The sequence below is a fragment of the Grus americana genome, chromosome 4 (assembly GCF_028858705.1).
Source record: "Grus americana isolate bGruAme1 chromosome 4, bGruAme1.mat, whole genome shotgun sequence".
Lineage (NCBI taxonomy): Eukaryota > Metazoa > Chordata > Aves > Gruiformes > Gruidae > Grus > Grus americana.
The window spans coordinates 80,745,405-80,763,024 of NC_072855.1; the positions used below are offsets into that span (position 1 = coordinate 80,745,405).

Sequence of the window (17,620 nt, forward strand, 5' to 3'; positions counted from 1 at the left end):
GCATTTTGCAGCTAGGGATTTAAAGAAAATAGACAATTATTTTAATTTTATGAGAAAGCAAGCAGCCTGCTCAAGGCTATGTAGTGGCAAAGCTAGAAGGAGAATCCTAGGCCACTCTCCTCTGGTTTGTATGGTCCATGCACATTGATTCTCCATCAGTGTGCCAGCAGAAGTACGCCAAGTCTGCAAAGAAGTAAGTGACAAGGCAGAGGACAAGAAAATTTGGCCCAGAATCTCTGAATCTCAGCCTTGTGAACTAATGCACTAACTCTCTGCAAAGGCATACTAGAGTAGCAGAGGGCAAGGTTATATACGGGTTAATGCACTGCAAATCCTGAGTTTCTGGAGACTGAAGAGTACCACTGGTTCAGAGTGCAACCGAAATAGCTTTTATTACAAAATTTGCCACTAGAAAATCTGATATTTAAAGCACCTGGTAGTCCCTGTTCAACAGAAGCTGTGACCTGTGTTAGCAATTGTCATGTGGCCCACACTTACCTTTAACATCTCATGGCACATTAGAAGTATAATCTCTTCCTTCAGGCCTTCACCTTCCCAGACATCGTATTGAGGCAAAGAAATGTATCTATATCGGATTAAGACTCTGATCCGGCCAGCGAAAGGGCTGCTATTTGCAGGGGTACCATTTTCTGAGCAGTGAAATGGCACGCACACTTCTGGAAGTTACCTTTATTTCAAGTCAGGCCAGGCAAAGTGTAATTGAGCCATAACCCAGACATGTAACTCAGCACATGTATAAGTATTACCCAGATTTTTACCAGAACATTAGTTTCAGTGTTGAATGGTGACTTCTCACAAGCAAAGCTGGTCTGTTCTTCTGAACAATAGTATTCCAGCTCATGTGCCTTCTAAAACTTAAAATCTGACTTCCACAAACATTAGCTAATAAATTCTCTGAACCCTCTACAAAGGTAGGTAAAAATTGTTGTCATTCATCCTACCAGGAAGTCATTCCACTGATGAATGACTTTTTTCTTTTCCTCTTAAGAATGGATAAAACCACAGGAATTAGACTTCATATAAAGAGCCTTGTATCACAATTACCAGGAAGGGTGAGAGATGAAACATTAGACCTTGCTGCCAGCATAAATAAATAAATAACAAACTAAAAATGCAGTATTGCTCCAGTTTGTTGCTGCTGTAAAGGAAAACAGGTGTGTATCATTTCAATGAAATACAATAGAGTGGGATCCTATGGGTTAGATTAACTTGTGATATAGTCAACAGATGGGATTTGTTTGGTTTTGTTTTGTTATGTTAGATCACATATAATGGAGAAAAGGCATTCTTGGAAAAATATCTTCTGTAACAAATACCAACTACTTCAAAAGCTGAGATACTCATCAGAAGCATTTGTATTAACTTTGCCTTGATGAACCCTGACCTTAAAAAATTAACAAAATCGTGATCTGTGCTTTATCCTCTAATAATCCAAATTGTATTTATATATTCCACATTTTTTCACTCTACAAGATCACTGTTTTAAGGTTCTCTTTGCAACCACGTGGGCTAGACATTTCTTTTTCTCCTCTTTTTTTTAGTGAAAATGGAAATTTGGATTCTTCCATAATCACCTTTACAAATAATGTGAAATCAAAGACTTTAAGGAAAGACTAAACCCCACAATACTTCTGATAAGGTTGCTAACATCATGCACAGCTCTGACAGAAATCTTTCTTCAAATCCTGATGTGTTCCAGCTTATGCTTACGCCAAGGACTCTTAAACTGCAACTTGCAAAGCCACGTAGCCAGCCACAGTACCAAAGTAAAGAATGCCTTAAAGGAAAGCTTGCTAGCATGAGTACAGAGCCATCTGCAAGTAATTCCAGAGGCTGAGAATGATCTGCTTTGCTCTGGTGTAGTTAAACTATCCACGAGCAAGACCTAAAACAAGACCCACTTTTTATGATTAGAAGCTTTTGATGATGGCAGCATTGAAATCGTATTACTTAGGTACCTAGAGAGAATGTAAATGGAGATATGGTTTGATCTTTTGTTGTTTACATAGTTATCTCATCTATTAATAATGTGTTAGCCTTCTCATCTGTCTATTGCTTAGGTACACTTGTGTCATCTATTTGGCTGGGGTTTCCCTGGATGCAAATTCCTTAAAGTTCCTGGAGGAAAATATTCACCACAGGCCTGTGAGCTGGCACCACCACTCAGAGAGTCAAAAGAGGCAAAAAGGCTTCCAGGTTCCCACCAAAAGTCCAGAAACAAGACACCGTCTCCCAAAGGAAGGCTCAGATGCTCCACATTCATTTCTTCTCTCTGAATGCCTCTGAAAATATTTGTGTTTAAGGTGTGGTGATATTTCAAGGAAAGGACTGAATAATTCAAACAAAACAAGCTGCACTATAAACACAAAGCTCTATCTCTACCCAGTGTAACAATTATCAACAAAGCAAACAAACCTCAGCCTACGTGTAACCTATTTAAATGAACACCTGCTTCACTGGACAAGGCTGAACAGAGTCAGGGATGGGAATCCACCAGGTCTGCGACACATTGAGCAGTTAAGGATGAAAGATGCTTGCAAAGCTATGCGCGCCACAGCAGACAAATAATACGCAGGCAGGCCACTTCTGCATGTGGTTACCTTCTCTGAACAACACTGTGGACCCCAAGTGACAGGAAATGAGAAGGCAAGTCTTCAAATGTTCCTCAGATCTCAAGTGGTTCTAAGCGCTGTCAGTCAGCAAGGACAGAGCCAGCAATACAGTCTATTGTTTTAAGTGTGCAAGTTGTGCTGGAGTAGTTTGAGCAGCCACAGCATTGTCAAAATCACCCTCAACAGTCATTTGCGCCAAAAATGTAATCATTGTGAGCCACAGGACCTAGTGTAAGAAGTCAATCAATAGCCAGTAAGACCTCTTATAGTTTGTTTAAGCTGCGAAAAACAAGGTGGTATGCAGCCAGCAAACCTTCTGGGGGTAAGGTTGTCGCTCATCCATCAGGAGCAGGAGGAGCCAGCGGCAGCCGGCCAGGGACTGAAGTTTTTTCCTTTTGGCTGGATTGAGCCAACTGTTTGTTCTGCCAAGTCTAGTTATGAGAGGTGACTCTGATGAGCACAGGGTGGAGGAATAGTTTTGAACTTCATGTGCTAGGCTAAACCTTACGGGGCTGGATTCAACGGCTGGTCTTACTGCAGGTGCTGTGAGTAGAGCCAGCTGCCCAGGCACTGCCATGTGGGGAGAAGAACCCTGCTCCTTGAAATCAGCAGGAGCATCTGGACGGCAAAACATTCATCAATAGCATAAAGACTCCTGGACTCTGTGCCTCAGTTTCCCACCTGTAAAATGGACACAAACATTACTGCCTTTGTCTGTCCTGTCCATTTAACGTGCGAGCTCTCTGTGGGTGGCGATGATCCAAATCTTGGCTCTCATTCCAGGGGCTGTCTCTGTGAATCCCTAGCTCACAGGCCCTGACCCTGGGGAGAGTCTGTGCCGGTTGGAACCAGGCCACAGGAAAGCATCCCCTTCCAGAGGGTATTCCACCAACCATCTACAAGATGGTTCCTACTTCCTGTGAAGTCCCATCAAACTTCTGTTATTTCAGCATCTCCCCCACACCTCTTTCTTTCTTCTGTGTTCCACAAGCATATCTAGCCAATCCTTTCAGGTTCTTTCAGGAGAGAACAAGATCTTCCCTGCCAAGCTGGCCTCTCCTGAAATACACCCGCTTCAAAATGCCTCAATAGTCTCCTCGGGCTGACACAAACTCAAGTCCCTTCAGTTGTCTTGACTGCAGTAAAACCTCCCAAGCCCACTGCCCTTGCCTGAAAATCCCAAAGGCCACCCCTGGTTCTGCTTTGCATTAACACTCCAGTCCGTTTTCTTCCATTAGAGGAAGCTTCTTGTCATTCAATAGATCCTGCAGCAGACTTTGAACTCATCTGTTCTCCCTTTTTTTGGCTTACTGTAAAAGCAAGAAGTTGCTTAAGCAGATCACCAAGGATACATAAGACTTATTACTACTGTCTTTTGTTTGGTTCGCTATGGTTACTGTAGGTTCAGAGAATGCTGTCTAACTGAGATCCTTTCTTGATTATTTTAAAGAAGTTTTCTTTATTTATTCCTCTTTTCTCTTCCTTTTCTTTGAGGAGCTTTTGTAACAACAAATTCTCTGTAGCTTTTAAGATGGATTATTCCATCTTTGTGTCCTTTATACTATGAATGGTGCATGTGATTCCTAAACTGTAAACTTACTCGCTGAAGTTTCTCAATAAAAAAAGAGAAGCAAGCAAGCAAATACATAGGCGCACTGTATGCAGTTACACAAGTGAGAGCTGTACCGCGCAGCAGGTTAGCACAACTGCTGAGCGATACCGGGAGATGCTCTGGAAAAAAACCAGTAAACCAGCATAGCTGGGTGTTGACAGAAGCAGCAGCAATGGCAATGACAAACTACTGCCCTTTTCGTGTCAGATATAGTATAATGATGGGAAGGGAAGCATCACAAATGAACTGCTGGAGATGGCTGTCCAGAATTCCTGAGCTGCTGAAAAAGATTTTATAGGAACCGACAAGGTGAGAGAGGAAGAAATTTTGCTCCATGAAGGAATTGAGAGAGGTAGCTTCCTCTGCTGCAAGGAGTCTGTGACTTGCCCAGCAAGAACATTACAGAAAAATGTTCTCTGCTTTAGACCTCTTGTTTTCAAATATCTTACTGGAACCGTTTTCATTCTTTCTGGTGGAATGATGCATTTCCAGTCAATATGGGGTTCATCTCTTCCTTGTCCCTTACAAGGTCATTAGCACTGGTGCAACTTGGGGGAACGGGTTAAACCAGCTGCATGTTTGAGAGAAAACACAGGAAAACCGTTTCCAAATTCAACAGTCAAGGTTTTAATAATTTCTCAGTGCCCAGACTGGAATGCCAAACAGGTAAGACCGGGGTCTTTCTTTTACCTGCCCACTATTAGGCATAATACAGCTACACCATACCAGTCACGTATTGCACCAGCACAGAGCAGTGGCCCACTGGGCCAAATTTGGCTTGCTCAGTAAACTCATTAAGTAGCTGATTGATTTAGGCTTCATGTTGGAGATGGAGATTTTTAAGCCCCTGTGGAGTTCAGAGATGGTTCTCAAACCTAAAACAAAGTTGCAGAGCTGCTGAATGACTCCAAAGAATATGCTGCTCCCCTCATTCAGACTTAATGCCATGTCACAACTTGGGGGCAGTGAGTGTTTCCCATGCAGGAGACAGACAGAAATTCTTCCCCATTGTCCCCAACCTCTGTGTCAGCATGACAGAGTAGTTAAGACAATTCAATCAAAAAATAGTTAAGTCAAAGGTCTCCCCCTGGAGCCGTGTCTCTGCTGGATTTCCCCATCCCTGATGCAGACATGCATCTCGAGAGAATTTAGCTATTGACATTTACTCCAAGCCAAAGAAAGTGTTTCCAAATTAGTTATTGTTTTATTCTGCAGGGAAGCAAGGAAGGGATTTTTTTCTCATAGTGCTCTGGATTGTTCTACAGTAACATTTCTGTTCCCAAGTACAACGCATATTAGTGGGCAGACTAATTTATTCCAGGTGGTCATATGAGGTTCACATAGAATGAATTCACCTTGAGAGGCTGAACTTTATTCAGTAGAAGAACAAGTTAAACTACACGGTTTTGAAGGGTTAGCAGTGCTATGAAATCTTTCTGACACTTCCCCCCCCCTCCCCCCACAAAAAATCTGTTAACACAGGCAAACCAACTATTTTCTCCCACACTCAGCCTGAAAAATGTTAATGAATATACTTACTTGGCTTGGAGCAAGACACCTAGCAAGGAGAACTACCAGTCACAACTCTAACACTACTGGCCTCCCCAGGCTTATTTTCCAGAAACCACATCAGAGAGGCACCACTGTAAATCTAAAGGGACATCTACTCATCATGTTGGCAGTGACGGTCACCAGCTCTGACTTCAGCATTGTGGCTGATATCAGAGAAACTCAGCAGTATTTGACCCCATACAGAGAGGAGTCACGAGCTCAGGGCCGCACCAGACTGTCCACAGACAGCTCACGGCTTCTTTGCAGCATGTGTGTATGTATGTGTCTCTGGGGACAGACAGATTCATTTATTTCCCACCTGTCAGGACAAAACCAGCTCACCTTCCTCTCCACTGAATTCATCAGCTCATGCTCTAAGGATATATATAATATGCTGCCTCAATTCTCAGAAGTGGCAAAATCCAGTGTCAAGGCTGTGGCAGAGAGCTTCCCCCAGTGCTATGCCCTCCCCAGGTAGTTGAAGAGACCAAGACAGCAAGAGCTCAGCATCCCCTCTCAGCTCTTTTGCCAGCACCAGGAGCACTTGGCTTCAGATAAAGTGCTGCAGGTAGCTCTGAGGAAAGTGGGGTACCAAGGAGCACAGCCAGTTCCCAGCCCCTGCCCTCTCCCCTCCCCACTGCTGGGGTGCACTTCTCCTGTCAAAGCTGCTTTCCCTGCTTCCAGGTGGCCAAAGGTAGGTGCAGCTCAGAGAGAAAGGCCATCCATCCCTCACTGGGGCAGAGGAGCTTCCTTCAAGACATGTCTGGAGAAATCACTCCTAGTCCCTGTGGCTTTACTCCTCTCCTGTTCCCCTGCTCTGCTGCCTGAGGCAATCTATCTTATGTCTGTGCCTAAGGCCGGACCTGATGAAAGCTGAAATGAGCAGGAACCGCTCATGTTTTTCTCAGAGCGGGGATTTCAGGTGAGCAAGTTGTATTTACCCAAGCTGGAATCTGTCCAGGATGCTGAGTGAAAATGGTACAGAGCCTCTGATACAAAGGGGACCAGGATCTCGCCTGTTACTGGTATTCCCAAAAGCCAGCATGAAGCACATGCAGCAGCAGCAAAGTGTTGCCTGTTCCCCACCAAGTGCTACAGATCCAGATAGAAACTTGCTACCCGTTGATGATTGAGTACTAGCCCCTTCTCTCCCCACCTGCACCTGCACTACCCCAGGACAGCAGGGAGCATCACTGACCCTGTGCCATTTAGGGCGTCTGGCTGCACACCCGACTGTCCCCACTTCAGGGGAAAACCCAGCACGGGAGCAAAGGAGTAACCAGACTGCCTTCCTGTAGTCCCCAAACCTGGATGATCTGGAAACCAGGAGTGAAGGCAATATATTGGAGTGCCCCTGCGTCAGTGCAGAGGCTCCCTGAAAGACCAAGATCTTTTCCAGTATAATTTACTGAGGGCAGACACCAAAGCAAAGTGGCTGTGGGCACCAAAGCAGCAATCCAGCTGCAGAAATGCCACTGTGATCCATACAGCGTGGATGCAAGTTACTGACAAGTGGTGAGGATTCAAGGTCATTCCTAGGACTACCCTGCAGGCTCCAACACTTCCACACCTTTCCATTTCCTGCGTGATTGTTTCCTGTCCTGGGAGCAAGGTTAATCTCAGCAGTCAGCCCCTCAGCAAAAAGTGGCAAGAAGTGAATGGAAAACAGATTGCTGGCTTCAGCTACAAGAGATAAGAAGACATGCTTGGATGAGTTTGTGTCTGACTCCTCTTGGTGACTCTAAATTCCTAAGCCAGTGGAGGAAAGAAGGCTTAGCTCTTAAGATAATTTTCCACCTTCTTATGCACAGAACTGTTAGGCTCCCACAGAGATTTTTACATTTAAAAGTGGAAAGGGTAGGGAAAATCAAGTCTTCTTTCAACTAATGCCCAAAGATGGACCTACACTACAGCTTTGATTCAGGCCTTCAAGAAGCCTCCAGGATCTTTTCTGTAACGAGGCAAAACTAACAATAAATTTTCTCCACCCCTCTCAATATATATAAGACAAGGAACTAATCTGTGTTTGCTTTATGGTAACACCTAGAGCCGTATCAGGTCCCTCTTTTAGAGGCATGGCACAAACACATTATCATGGACAGTTCCTGCCTCACAGTGTAAATGGGCAGGTTAGACAGACAGAGGGACAGGCAACAGAGATGTGGAAAAGCTGTGACAACAGCAAGCAGAAAGACAGCGGCAAAGCCAACTCTCAGCTACACGGTGACATTTGCAACATATGGACTGAAGCTAGAGGCAAGGAGAAGCAAAAGCACCTGCAGGATAGGGAAAAAATCAGCTTGTTTTCAGCCAGCATAAAGCCAGCTGTGACATGCCCAGGGACTGACTGTACAATCACATTCTGACGTGCTTTGCAGTGGCAGCAAACAGTCCTTCTCCTGCTAGCCCAGAGGCTAGAGGAAAAGGTGGCTAGAGGACAGGAGATGGCTTCTTTCCTGGCTCTCCCAGCACTTGTCTGCCTGCTGCTCTGTGTCAGGGTGTTCGGGAAGCCAATATCTCAAACGTCATTATTGCTTCTTCCTACCTTTCCCTCCTGTTGTTCACAGCACACAGCACAGGGCAAGGCAAGGAAAAAAAGCACCAATGTGCACCTGAGTCACAGAGCAACTACGGAAAAGCGATGCCTGTGCAGGTGCAGAGTAATGCTCGCCCTTTTGCAGCGTTAAAACTTGAGGGATCACTTTCTCCTGCTCTTTCTCTGTTTCCTGCATGAGGCCACCTTTTATCCCAGCAGAGCCTTGCCTGCAGAACACACCCTACCCGTGCATGTGGGAATCAGAGAGCCTCACTCCTTTGTTCGCTCTTTGGTTTTTGCAAACAATCCATTCCATGCATGCCACAGAGGGTATATTACCAGGTGATACAAATACTGGGGCCTAGAGCACGTTAACTTGATCCTGTTTGGTCTGCAGCGATTACCAGGGCGATATCAGCTCAAGGGGCTACAAGAACTCATTCCCTGTTACTCTGTTGTATCTGATACAGCTCACCCCTCTCCAGAGCACACAAAGCCAGTGACTGCACATGTCTGAGAGTTAATATTTGCTTTGCAATGTGAGAGTTAAAAATAGCTGTTTGTCAAAGAGGCTGCTGGAAAGGTCTGCTCTGCCCCAAACACACCCAAGGTTTCTGCACTCAGGACTCCTTTTTTCACCCTGCTTTGCCATCCTGCCCCCAACTTTGCAGCCCTTTCTCACATTTCTCACAAGGTTTCAATAATTAAAAACCCAGTTCCTATGACATTTAGACAGTGAGCCCATTACAGTCTAGGCGGGGGGCTATCAAACATGTGGCCACCCAACACATGAGAGGGCACTGCTTCAAAGCTACTGCACGGCTACCGAGTCCATCGCAGCGGTGCAGCTTGGAAGAGTGCGGCAGCTGAGGATCACTGGGAAATCCAGGTCTTCTCACACACTCCCATTTCCCAGCCACTCCTATTCCTATTGCGTTCCCGGTACGCAGGGTGCCACTCATCATCCTCGTCACCATCTCCATCCTGATCGTTGTGCAGGAGCCAACGCAGCATGCACCAGCTTTACTCAGAGATGAACTGAGCCTAGCGCTTAATGTTGCTCACCCAGTGCCATGTTCCAGAGAAAGATGGAGATGGGCCCATGGTAACGATTGTAATTATTAAAACTGAGGTAAGGTACTGTTAAGGCACCACCTGAACCCTACAAACCCTAAGATTTTCAGTCAGTGACATCGACTGCTCCCTAATCCTTTCCACGTGTACACACGTACAGACCCCCCTACCATCTCCAAAGAGTCCTTCTCGGTGGTTGCAGCATATCCCTCAAACTGTGGGATGTCATGGACCAACATTCGCTCACAAACCAAAATGTAAAATGTGCAAGGACCACATCAAGAAATGTCACCTTGTGCACTGAGTGCAAATGGATAGGCACGGGAACATGTTATTATTTCTTTGCTGTTGGCAGTTTCTTTTGCTTTGCATACTCTCTTCTCACAGCATGACCTTACATACCCTTCCTCCTCCTTTCCTTGCCATCTAGGAAAACAAATCAGTTGGAGATGCGTCTGCAAAATTATATTTGTTACCTACTCCAAGGACAATTTTTCAAGCCTGGGGAAAGCCAAACCTAGCATCACAGGAACCGCCACAGTAGGAAATCTAGTTAGTCCTTTAATCTCCCTCCTGTCTGTTCTAAAACCAAGAAGCAAATGACAACATTTGGAACTTGCCTTTCAATCCTTGTTACAAGCACTCCCTTGTGCCCTTTTTTACAGGATGCTTTACAGTCTTCCCAGACTTTTGTATTACTTTCCTACACTTGCTTTTACGACCTATGTTGCCATAATCCCTAGAGGTTGTAGCTTGACAGGGTGACCAACTACCAGGAGACTTTCTCTGGATTGTGTCTTTCTGGGTAACCAGAAAATATTTCCACATAAGAAAATACAGCTTAGATGTACGCACCTGTGATCGGTTCGCAGAAGAAAGAAGACAACCAGCAGGCTCTCAAAGTACAGTTGTTGAGAGTTTTTTCACCACGATTAGCCAGTGAACTTCCTGCCTTGGCATATTGCTCATATGAATTCAAAACAGAAATGTCAAGAAAATCTGCCCTGCAATCAGGTAATTCCATAAATTAGGTAAACCTGAAACTATGGGATTTTCTGGCTACTGGAACAGGTAGTACTTATCTCTCCTGGAGACGGATATTTGGCCCCAGCATGGCCAGTTACTGCTTTTGATGTTTGCCACTTCTCTTTCCCTTATTTCCCTTCCCCAATATTACACTGCCATTATATTATTAATAATAATAGTAATGACAACAGTAGTAATGATCCTCAAGAACTTTCCTTCCATTAGCTAATTTCACCTTTCAACAGCACAGGAAGACAGCAGGAAGTATTGTCCCTAAATAAGAGAGGAATAAAAACAGAAGCAATGTTTATGCCACTTTTCCAGGGTCACAGAAAGAATCACACATCAGCGCGGGAGCTGCACTCTCTGCTCTGACTGCCGGGTCACGCTGTACCGATGCCAAATGAGACTCCCCCCCTTTAATATTTCTACCATGTCTGCAGCATTGAGCCATTTTCTCTCACAGCAATTTTCCCTTTTCTACAACCAACAGGAACTGCTTTTGGATGTCCTTCCATCTACCCACTTGTCTCCATAGTTTTCATTCTTCTCTAGTTGCTGTGGTTGTCCTCTCCCTCATTGTGCTATCATTTCCCTTTCTTTCATCCTATGCTCCCTTCTTCATCATGCTCCTCCTTCCTCCCTGAGCCTACTAATACAAACTAACAACCACTAAATGGTCTATATCTGAGAGGAAAAAACCCAGATGATGCAGCAGAGACATGCTTGATGAACTGACTGAAGCTCTTGCCAGGCATTCAATAGCTGCCTAAGGGATTTAGGTATTCACTTCTCACTCATTTTAATGAGAATCAGACATCAAAATTTTTAGGGACTCTTTGAACATAGAAGCTTAGAGCAGCGAACAGCAATTAAAACACAGCTCAACATCGAGAGATGTGTCCTTTAGGGCAAGAGAGTACTGCTGGCATCCCTAGATAATGAGAAGGAAATGCTAACGGACTCTCCAGAAGTAGCTGGGCCGGTTCATCACAGCACGGTGGCTCGATGCTTTTTGACTCACTGCCAGGTCACACACACTCCACAATAACACAGCGAGAACTCCCCTCGGACCAGATAATGGCAACAGTGCGCGGCTTAGAGTGACAGTGCCAGTACAAAAGAGGAATTTTACGGTCCAAGCCATTGTCATCACATCACACTTGGCAAACCCTTGCTTTATTTCCCCAGTCTTCTACAATTATTAAAAAGTCTTCTCAAGTGAATTTAGTGCCATGAAAGATGCCAGGCTCACAGCCCTGGAGATTCATTTTCCTTGCCCACAGATCAGCTTGTCACCCTTTCTTCCTGCCCCCTTCTCCCCACTACACCTCCACTGTGTTTTAGCACTTTCTTGAAGGAAAACCCTCCTAGAGACAAAAGGAAGACTATTTCGCTGAGATCCTCAGTGCTGCTGCTGAGATGGTCAGCTCCACAGATCCAAGTACAGCAGCTATTTTTTAAAAAAGGGCATTTGTGCAGCAGAACATATTGTTTCTGGTCCCCCATGCACCGGAGCATGGGAGCACATTGTACAAAGGCATGGCTATCTGCAGGACCAGTGTCCATGTGAAGAGCACTTCAGGACACCATCTATGAGAGTCTTCTCGCCCCAAATCCACCCATGAAAAGAATTCCGTGGCAGCATGTTCTGTGACACCACCATAACCCCCAAATAGTAAAGAATCACAATCGAATACTTGGAAATGATCAAAAGCACAGGAGGGAGCTGAGCAATCAGTTTCAATTTCATACAGGACAAATGAATATGTTAAAGATCAAAATGTCCATGTACTTCTAACAACCATCCACCTACTGCTGTGCATACCCATCTGTACACGCACACGAGCCCGTGACTTTGTGCCAGGACAGGCTGGCCGAGCATTTGAGAATCTAGTCATCACTGACCCACGCGAAAGTGCGCAGTCTTAGCTGTGCACGAGTGTTTTCCTAAACAGGGTCCTACGAGGCTATCCAAATGCAAAAGAGCATGGAAAACTGAAAAGCCTATCCTTGCTCAGGCCTTGTGGATGTCTTGCAGGGCTTCGTGGTCTTACTGGGAGCAGCAGGAAGATGGAGCAATAAACTTTGCGAGGGAGATGATACACAGTTTTGGTCGGTTCGTTCGGATCCCACACCCTGCAGCCACTCTCCTTGACCTCTGCTGCCATCCTGCGGCAGTTCGAAATTCAAGGGACAGCGCCTTTTCTCTGCGCTACTATCTCGTTTGTAGGTGGCAGGACTCAGCCGTGAGGGATGCTTTTCCCATGATGGGCTAAAAGAGCAGCTCATGCAGTGTTAATGAGAAGAGGAATGAAACCCTGTCAGCTCAATCCTAAATCTGAATTTCACCCTTGAAACCTATGGGTAGTTCTGTTTTCAGTAACATGAGTTATGCACGAGCAGCAATTAAACTGAAAGGCCATTCAGTTATTACTGTTGCTGCGAAAACAGAGAACTGCCGCATTTAAGCCAGAGTTAATATCTCAAAGACTCAAAGAGAGATACATGAATAAATTTTATCGTGTGGACAAGCAAGAATAAACTGTTAAACAGCAGCATTTACCTTATTTCTTAATTCAGATACTGAAAACCCAGTCAGACTCACCAGGGAATGCTGCAGTCCTGTGTCTAATTACAAAAGGAGAGGAAAGGGGTCCTCACCTCCTCAGCCTGTCTGGCTGATATTTTTCAATCCTTCCCACTCCACCAGCCATGATCTCTGTGGTCTCTTTGCTCTGCAGCTCTCCAACATTTTTGCTGATAGTACCGTTAACCTTGCAGTTCAGAACACATTCCCCATCAGTTTGTCCTACAAGCACCTTTGGCTACTAAACACGGGATAACTGAATTCATTTTGTTTGTGCTCCCTGTCAATTCTTTAACCAGTGCCCAAGAGGCCAAGCGCACTCCCGAATGCCCTGCCCACATGTCAGCCTAAATGTCTTCAACCTGCGCGGGGGGGGGGTTTTCACCAGCTCAGGAAAATGCTGGAGCAATTTTGAAAGTAAGATACTAAGAGCGGGCTTAGCTAGTGATTAGCAAGGCATTTCATAGCAATCCAGGAACTTTCTTGTTAATTTTACACTGCACATGTGGACACAAATAATGCAAAAACTGCTATGGTTTTGCCTTAAACAAATCCCTTCGGATGTGGGTGACAGGGGAAGGTACTCCCTAAAGCCACTCTCACAATAGTAAGAGCAAAGGTGCTAGTGCCAGGTCTTTGTGGGTTTTTTAAGGTATCCTCACAGATGATGCATGGGAATAGCTCCTAGTCCTGATAAAGTACGATGCCTGTTTTCCTAAGGTCCAGCCTTTATGATCCTCTCTAGAGGGCGGGAATTTTTATCTCCAGCTTAAGAGTACTCTCAGTAGAAAGAAGTTTCCCAAACTGCTGCAGCTCATACAGCTTGCAGGGGTGACTTTGAACTTGGCTAGCTCAGGATCATCATCATCAGGCCTGAGCACAGAGCTCAGATTCCAGAATATGCCCCAGAAAAATCAAGTTAACAGCTCAGGCAGTAAGGCTCGGCTCTGCTTTGTCCTGTCCCAGCTGTACTAGCAGCACTGAAGGTTGTGAAGATGCGTGCACAGCACCTATCCCTCTCCCTGCTTGAATCCTCTGAAGTAGCCACATCTTCCTTGGAACTGTCTTATCAAGCCCTTCTTTTAGGGAAGGGGATTTATAGCTGCATTTCCAAGCTTATTCATCTATTAAGCCAAAACCTTTTTTGGCAAAACTATTTTTAGCTGCCGTAGACACACAAATGAATTTAGCTGCAGTTCAGGTTGAGGCAGGTCCAATTTTTCAGAGCCAGTGCTGCTGTCAGGTGCCATGGAGATGGATGAAGTAAACATACCTGTAAAAACACCAGGGACATTGCCCACTGTCTTCCTCCTTCCTCCATGCCAGAGAGTTCTTGCTCTTAAGCTTGTCTTTTGAAACTGCTTTCTGTGTGAAGACAAACCTCAGTATTCAGCCCAGATGGCTGCTAACTTTGTGGAAGCTTGTATTTACACCTTGCCCTGATGCAGGGCTTATACCCACCAGCATGACATGTAAATGCCTTTCGAGAGTAAAGGTTTCAAATTCTTATTCTGCCATGTGAGCCAGGGAAAAGTCCACTGCAAGCGTCTCAAGTACAAACTGAAAACGTGCATTCCCTTCCTGCCTTCTCCTCCACTTGGTACCCATTTCCTGGTTTCTCACAGTTCTCTCATATTTTTTGCTGCTCTTCTGTTTCCAAAAATGTCATTGAAAATAAACTGACAGAACAAACAACTGTGAGATTCTCACTAACAAGGGCAATGTGAAATGACCTGTTTGGCTATCGGCAGCAAAAGGCCCTTGATCTCAGGAAAGAATTGGATTACAAAGGCATGTTTTCCATGAGTGCTGCTAGGCTTACTTCAGTTTTATATCTAAACTAGAGCAGCACACAAAACGTGACCCAACTCCTGCATCATGAGAAGGCCCATTTGACTTGTTGGTCTCCTCTCTTCTTGCATGTAGTGCTGGGTCCCGGAGGTATCAGCGTTAAAGACACAATGCATTTGGGCTTAGCTGGACTGGGTACAAGGAGCACTTTATATCCAAATATTGCACAATCTTTTCCATCTTCTTAGCTTCAGTCTTAAGCACTGAAAAAATCATATTCCTGCTTCATGCATGATGGGAGCAGTCAAGAGCACCCATGGGGCCCTCATTTCCTGGCAGAAGGTAAGTCAGTCTGACTGCCAGGATCAGGCCTTCTCAGAGATGGCTCCCCTCCGACACCCATTCGATTGATTTTGCAGAGCACACTTCTGTGACCATGCAGCTATGTCAAGACTGTACGCTCAGAATGCTACCTGAATGGGGCACACGTGTCCTGTTCACGCGATGCACTGGACACTTTACTCTTGCATCTTGGGGATGGGGAGGAGAAAGAAGGGAAAGGGAGCAGAAATAGCTAGAAAGGAAGGGAACATGCCTGCTAAAGCCAGTCGTTACACACTGGCTAAATAGCATTTCTTTAACTGCCATAGCTCCAGGGGCTAAGGCAGCAGGCACATGTTTTTATAAGCTGAGTCGTACATTAATGAAAATCCCAGGACATTCCAGTAAGAGCAGAGGCATTAGTGGTAGCTGGGACACTGGCCAAATTCCACCGAAGGTAACTACATTCTGTTTCCCTATGGTCTCCCTGCCACTTCAATGAATATGGTCAATTGTTTCAGCTCCAAGTCACTCCGCAGCGTCCCTAAGATCAGCTGCCATACCCACAGCATCCTGTACAGTTCTCTGGGATATCATTCTCACTTAGGCAATCTTTGCAGAATTTAAAAATAGGTCCTGTGAGTGATGAAAATGTCCGTTCTGGCAAACAAATATGCAACAACAGCTTTGAGTCAAACAAGCTGCAGAAAACTTTAAGATTGCGTAAAAGTTCTAAGAGGAAAGAACAAAAAGTACGCTTGAAACCTCAAGGCAGAAACATTGTGGCAGACACTGCTTGGGCTGTTTGGAATTAGTTTAACTAATATCCTTCTGGGGACTTGACCAAGCATAGCTAAACTCAGTATATGTCTTTTCCATTTAATGGGGTTTGGATGAAGCCTATACAGAAGTTTTCTTCAGAGAAAAAGTCCTCCCAGTGTAAGAGGGCTTGGAATGGGTATTTCACTGTGCTATGAATAAAGATGGCCAGTAGCAACCCTTCCTCAAGGCTTCCAAATCCAAAGCAAACCCCCACTTTGAACCCAGAAATTTGCAGCTTCCTCTCTACAACAGCCCGATCCACCACCTCAGAAAGCAACCCTTGTCCATGCTAGGCCTGGCTTAATCCAAGAAGTAGCGAGCAGTGATTCACAAGACTAACTCTTGCCGTGCCACTGACCCTCTGTATTAAAAACCTCCAGAACCTAAATTATGATCTAAATCTTTGGCAAGGTTTTCCCCAGCTATTTTCACACCAAGCACTACACATACTGCATAGAGTGAGAGCAGCAAGGCCTGTGACATGATCCTGGACCCACATCCACTAGGTCGACGGCAAGGTATCTCCTGGAAGGGATAATTTTTAAAGATATCCTCTCTCTCAGAGGCAGTGTCTTTAACCTAGTAAGTTAAAAACAAGCACTGTCTAGTCTGTATTGAAGCAGACTGTGTTGAACATGTGAAAAGCTTGAATGAGCTTTAAAGACTTGAGGTCACATTCAAAGGGCCTGGCAGGAGAAGAACAAAATCACAGGGAAATGGGACAACAAACCTTAGGGCTGCAAGTCTGACTTTCCAGCTGTCCCAGCAGAGACTTTTGTGAACGCAAATATTGAATCGCTGCTCTTTACTCTCACTCTTGCCAACACAATAATTAAAAATCTACAGCACTGGCCCTTTGAAAAGCTGCACAGAGCAACAGTTACAGTAAAAATCCCAGCATCTGTTCCTCAAGCTGAATTAGAACCAGAGCCAGCTGACCCTCTTTTTGTTGAATCTCCCTTTTGCCGACAGGACAGACCCCCCGTTTTGAACAGCGGCTTAGCAGTTTGATTCTCTCCTGCATTTTGGCCCTTACCGGGGCAAGCATTAATGCCTTAATCACACGGATAGCCAAAATACAGAGTTTCTCACTATGTATGAAAACAGCACAGTGATGGTGGTGGCTTCTTGACTGTTACTGTTGGGAGAATAGTGGATCCTAGAGACCTCTACCAAAATTACAGCTGCAACAGTATGCTTGTGTATGTCTTCACAGAGCTAAAAACCATGCCAAGCATAGATAGGTATGGAGTCTTACGCTGTCCATTTCACAGGTGAAAGCGTGAGCTTTACCGACTGCATAAAACAGCCTGCAACTAACCCCAAAGCTGAAGCAAGACGTTTCTCAGTCCTAGCCCAATGTTTAGCTTCCCGGTGTCCCTTCTGCTTATCTTTCCTTTGCCTTAGAAATTCACTCAGGAAGCCCTGTCTAGGTGAATCAGAAGCTAGATACGATAAAGCTGCCCTGCCCTCTTCCTTACTAGAATTCCTCCCCAAATCTGTAAGACAAAGAGATGCATTTTAGTAGGCCTTGTTGCACCAGAGTCAGGCTTGCTTAACTAGCAGCTCTGGGGGCAAGGAATTAAGTTTCTTACAGTGCTCGTGCTCTCCACTGCCGCTAGCTCACGATCACTGCAATGGGATAGCTGGCGCAGCTGCACAGC

General features: G+C 45.1%; 1 protein-coding gene across 2 annotated transcripts in view; it reads right to left on the reverse strand.

The window, feature by feature from the left end:
• SHROOM3 (shroom family member 3) overlaps positions 1 to 17,620 on the reverse strand; it is a 151,540-nt gene that overhangs the window by 104,996 nt on the left and 28,924 nt on the right. The gene's annotated exons all lie outside the window — the stretch shown is intronic.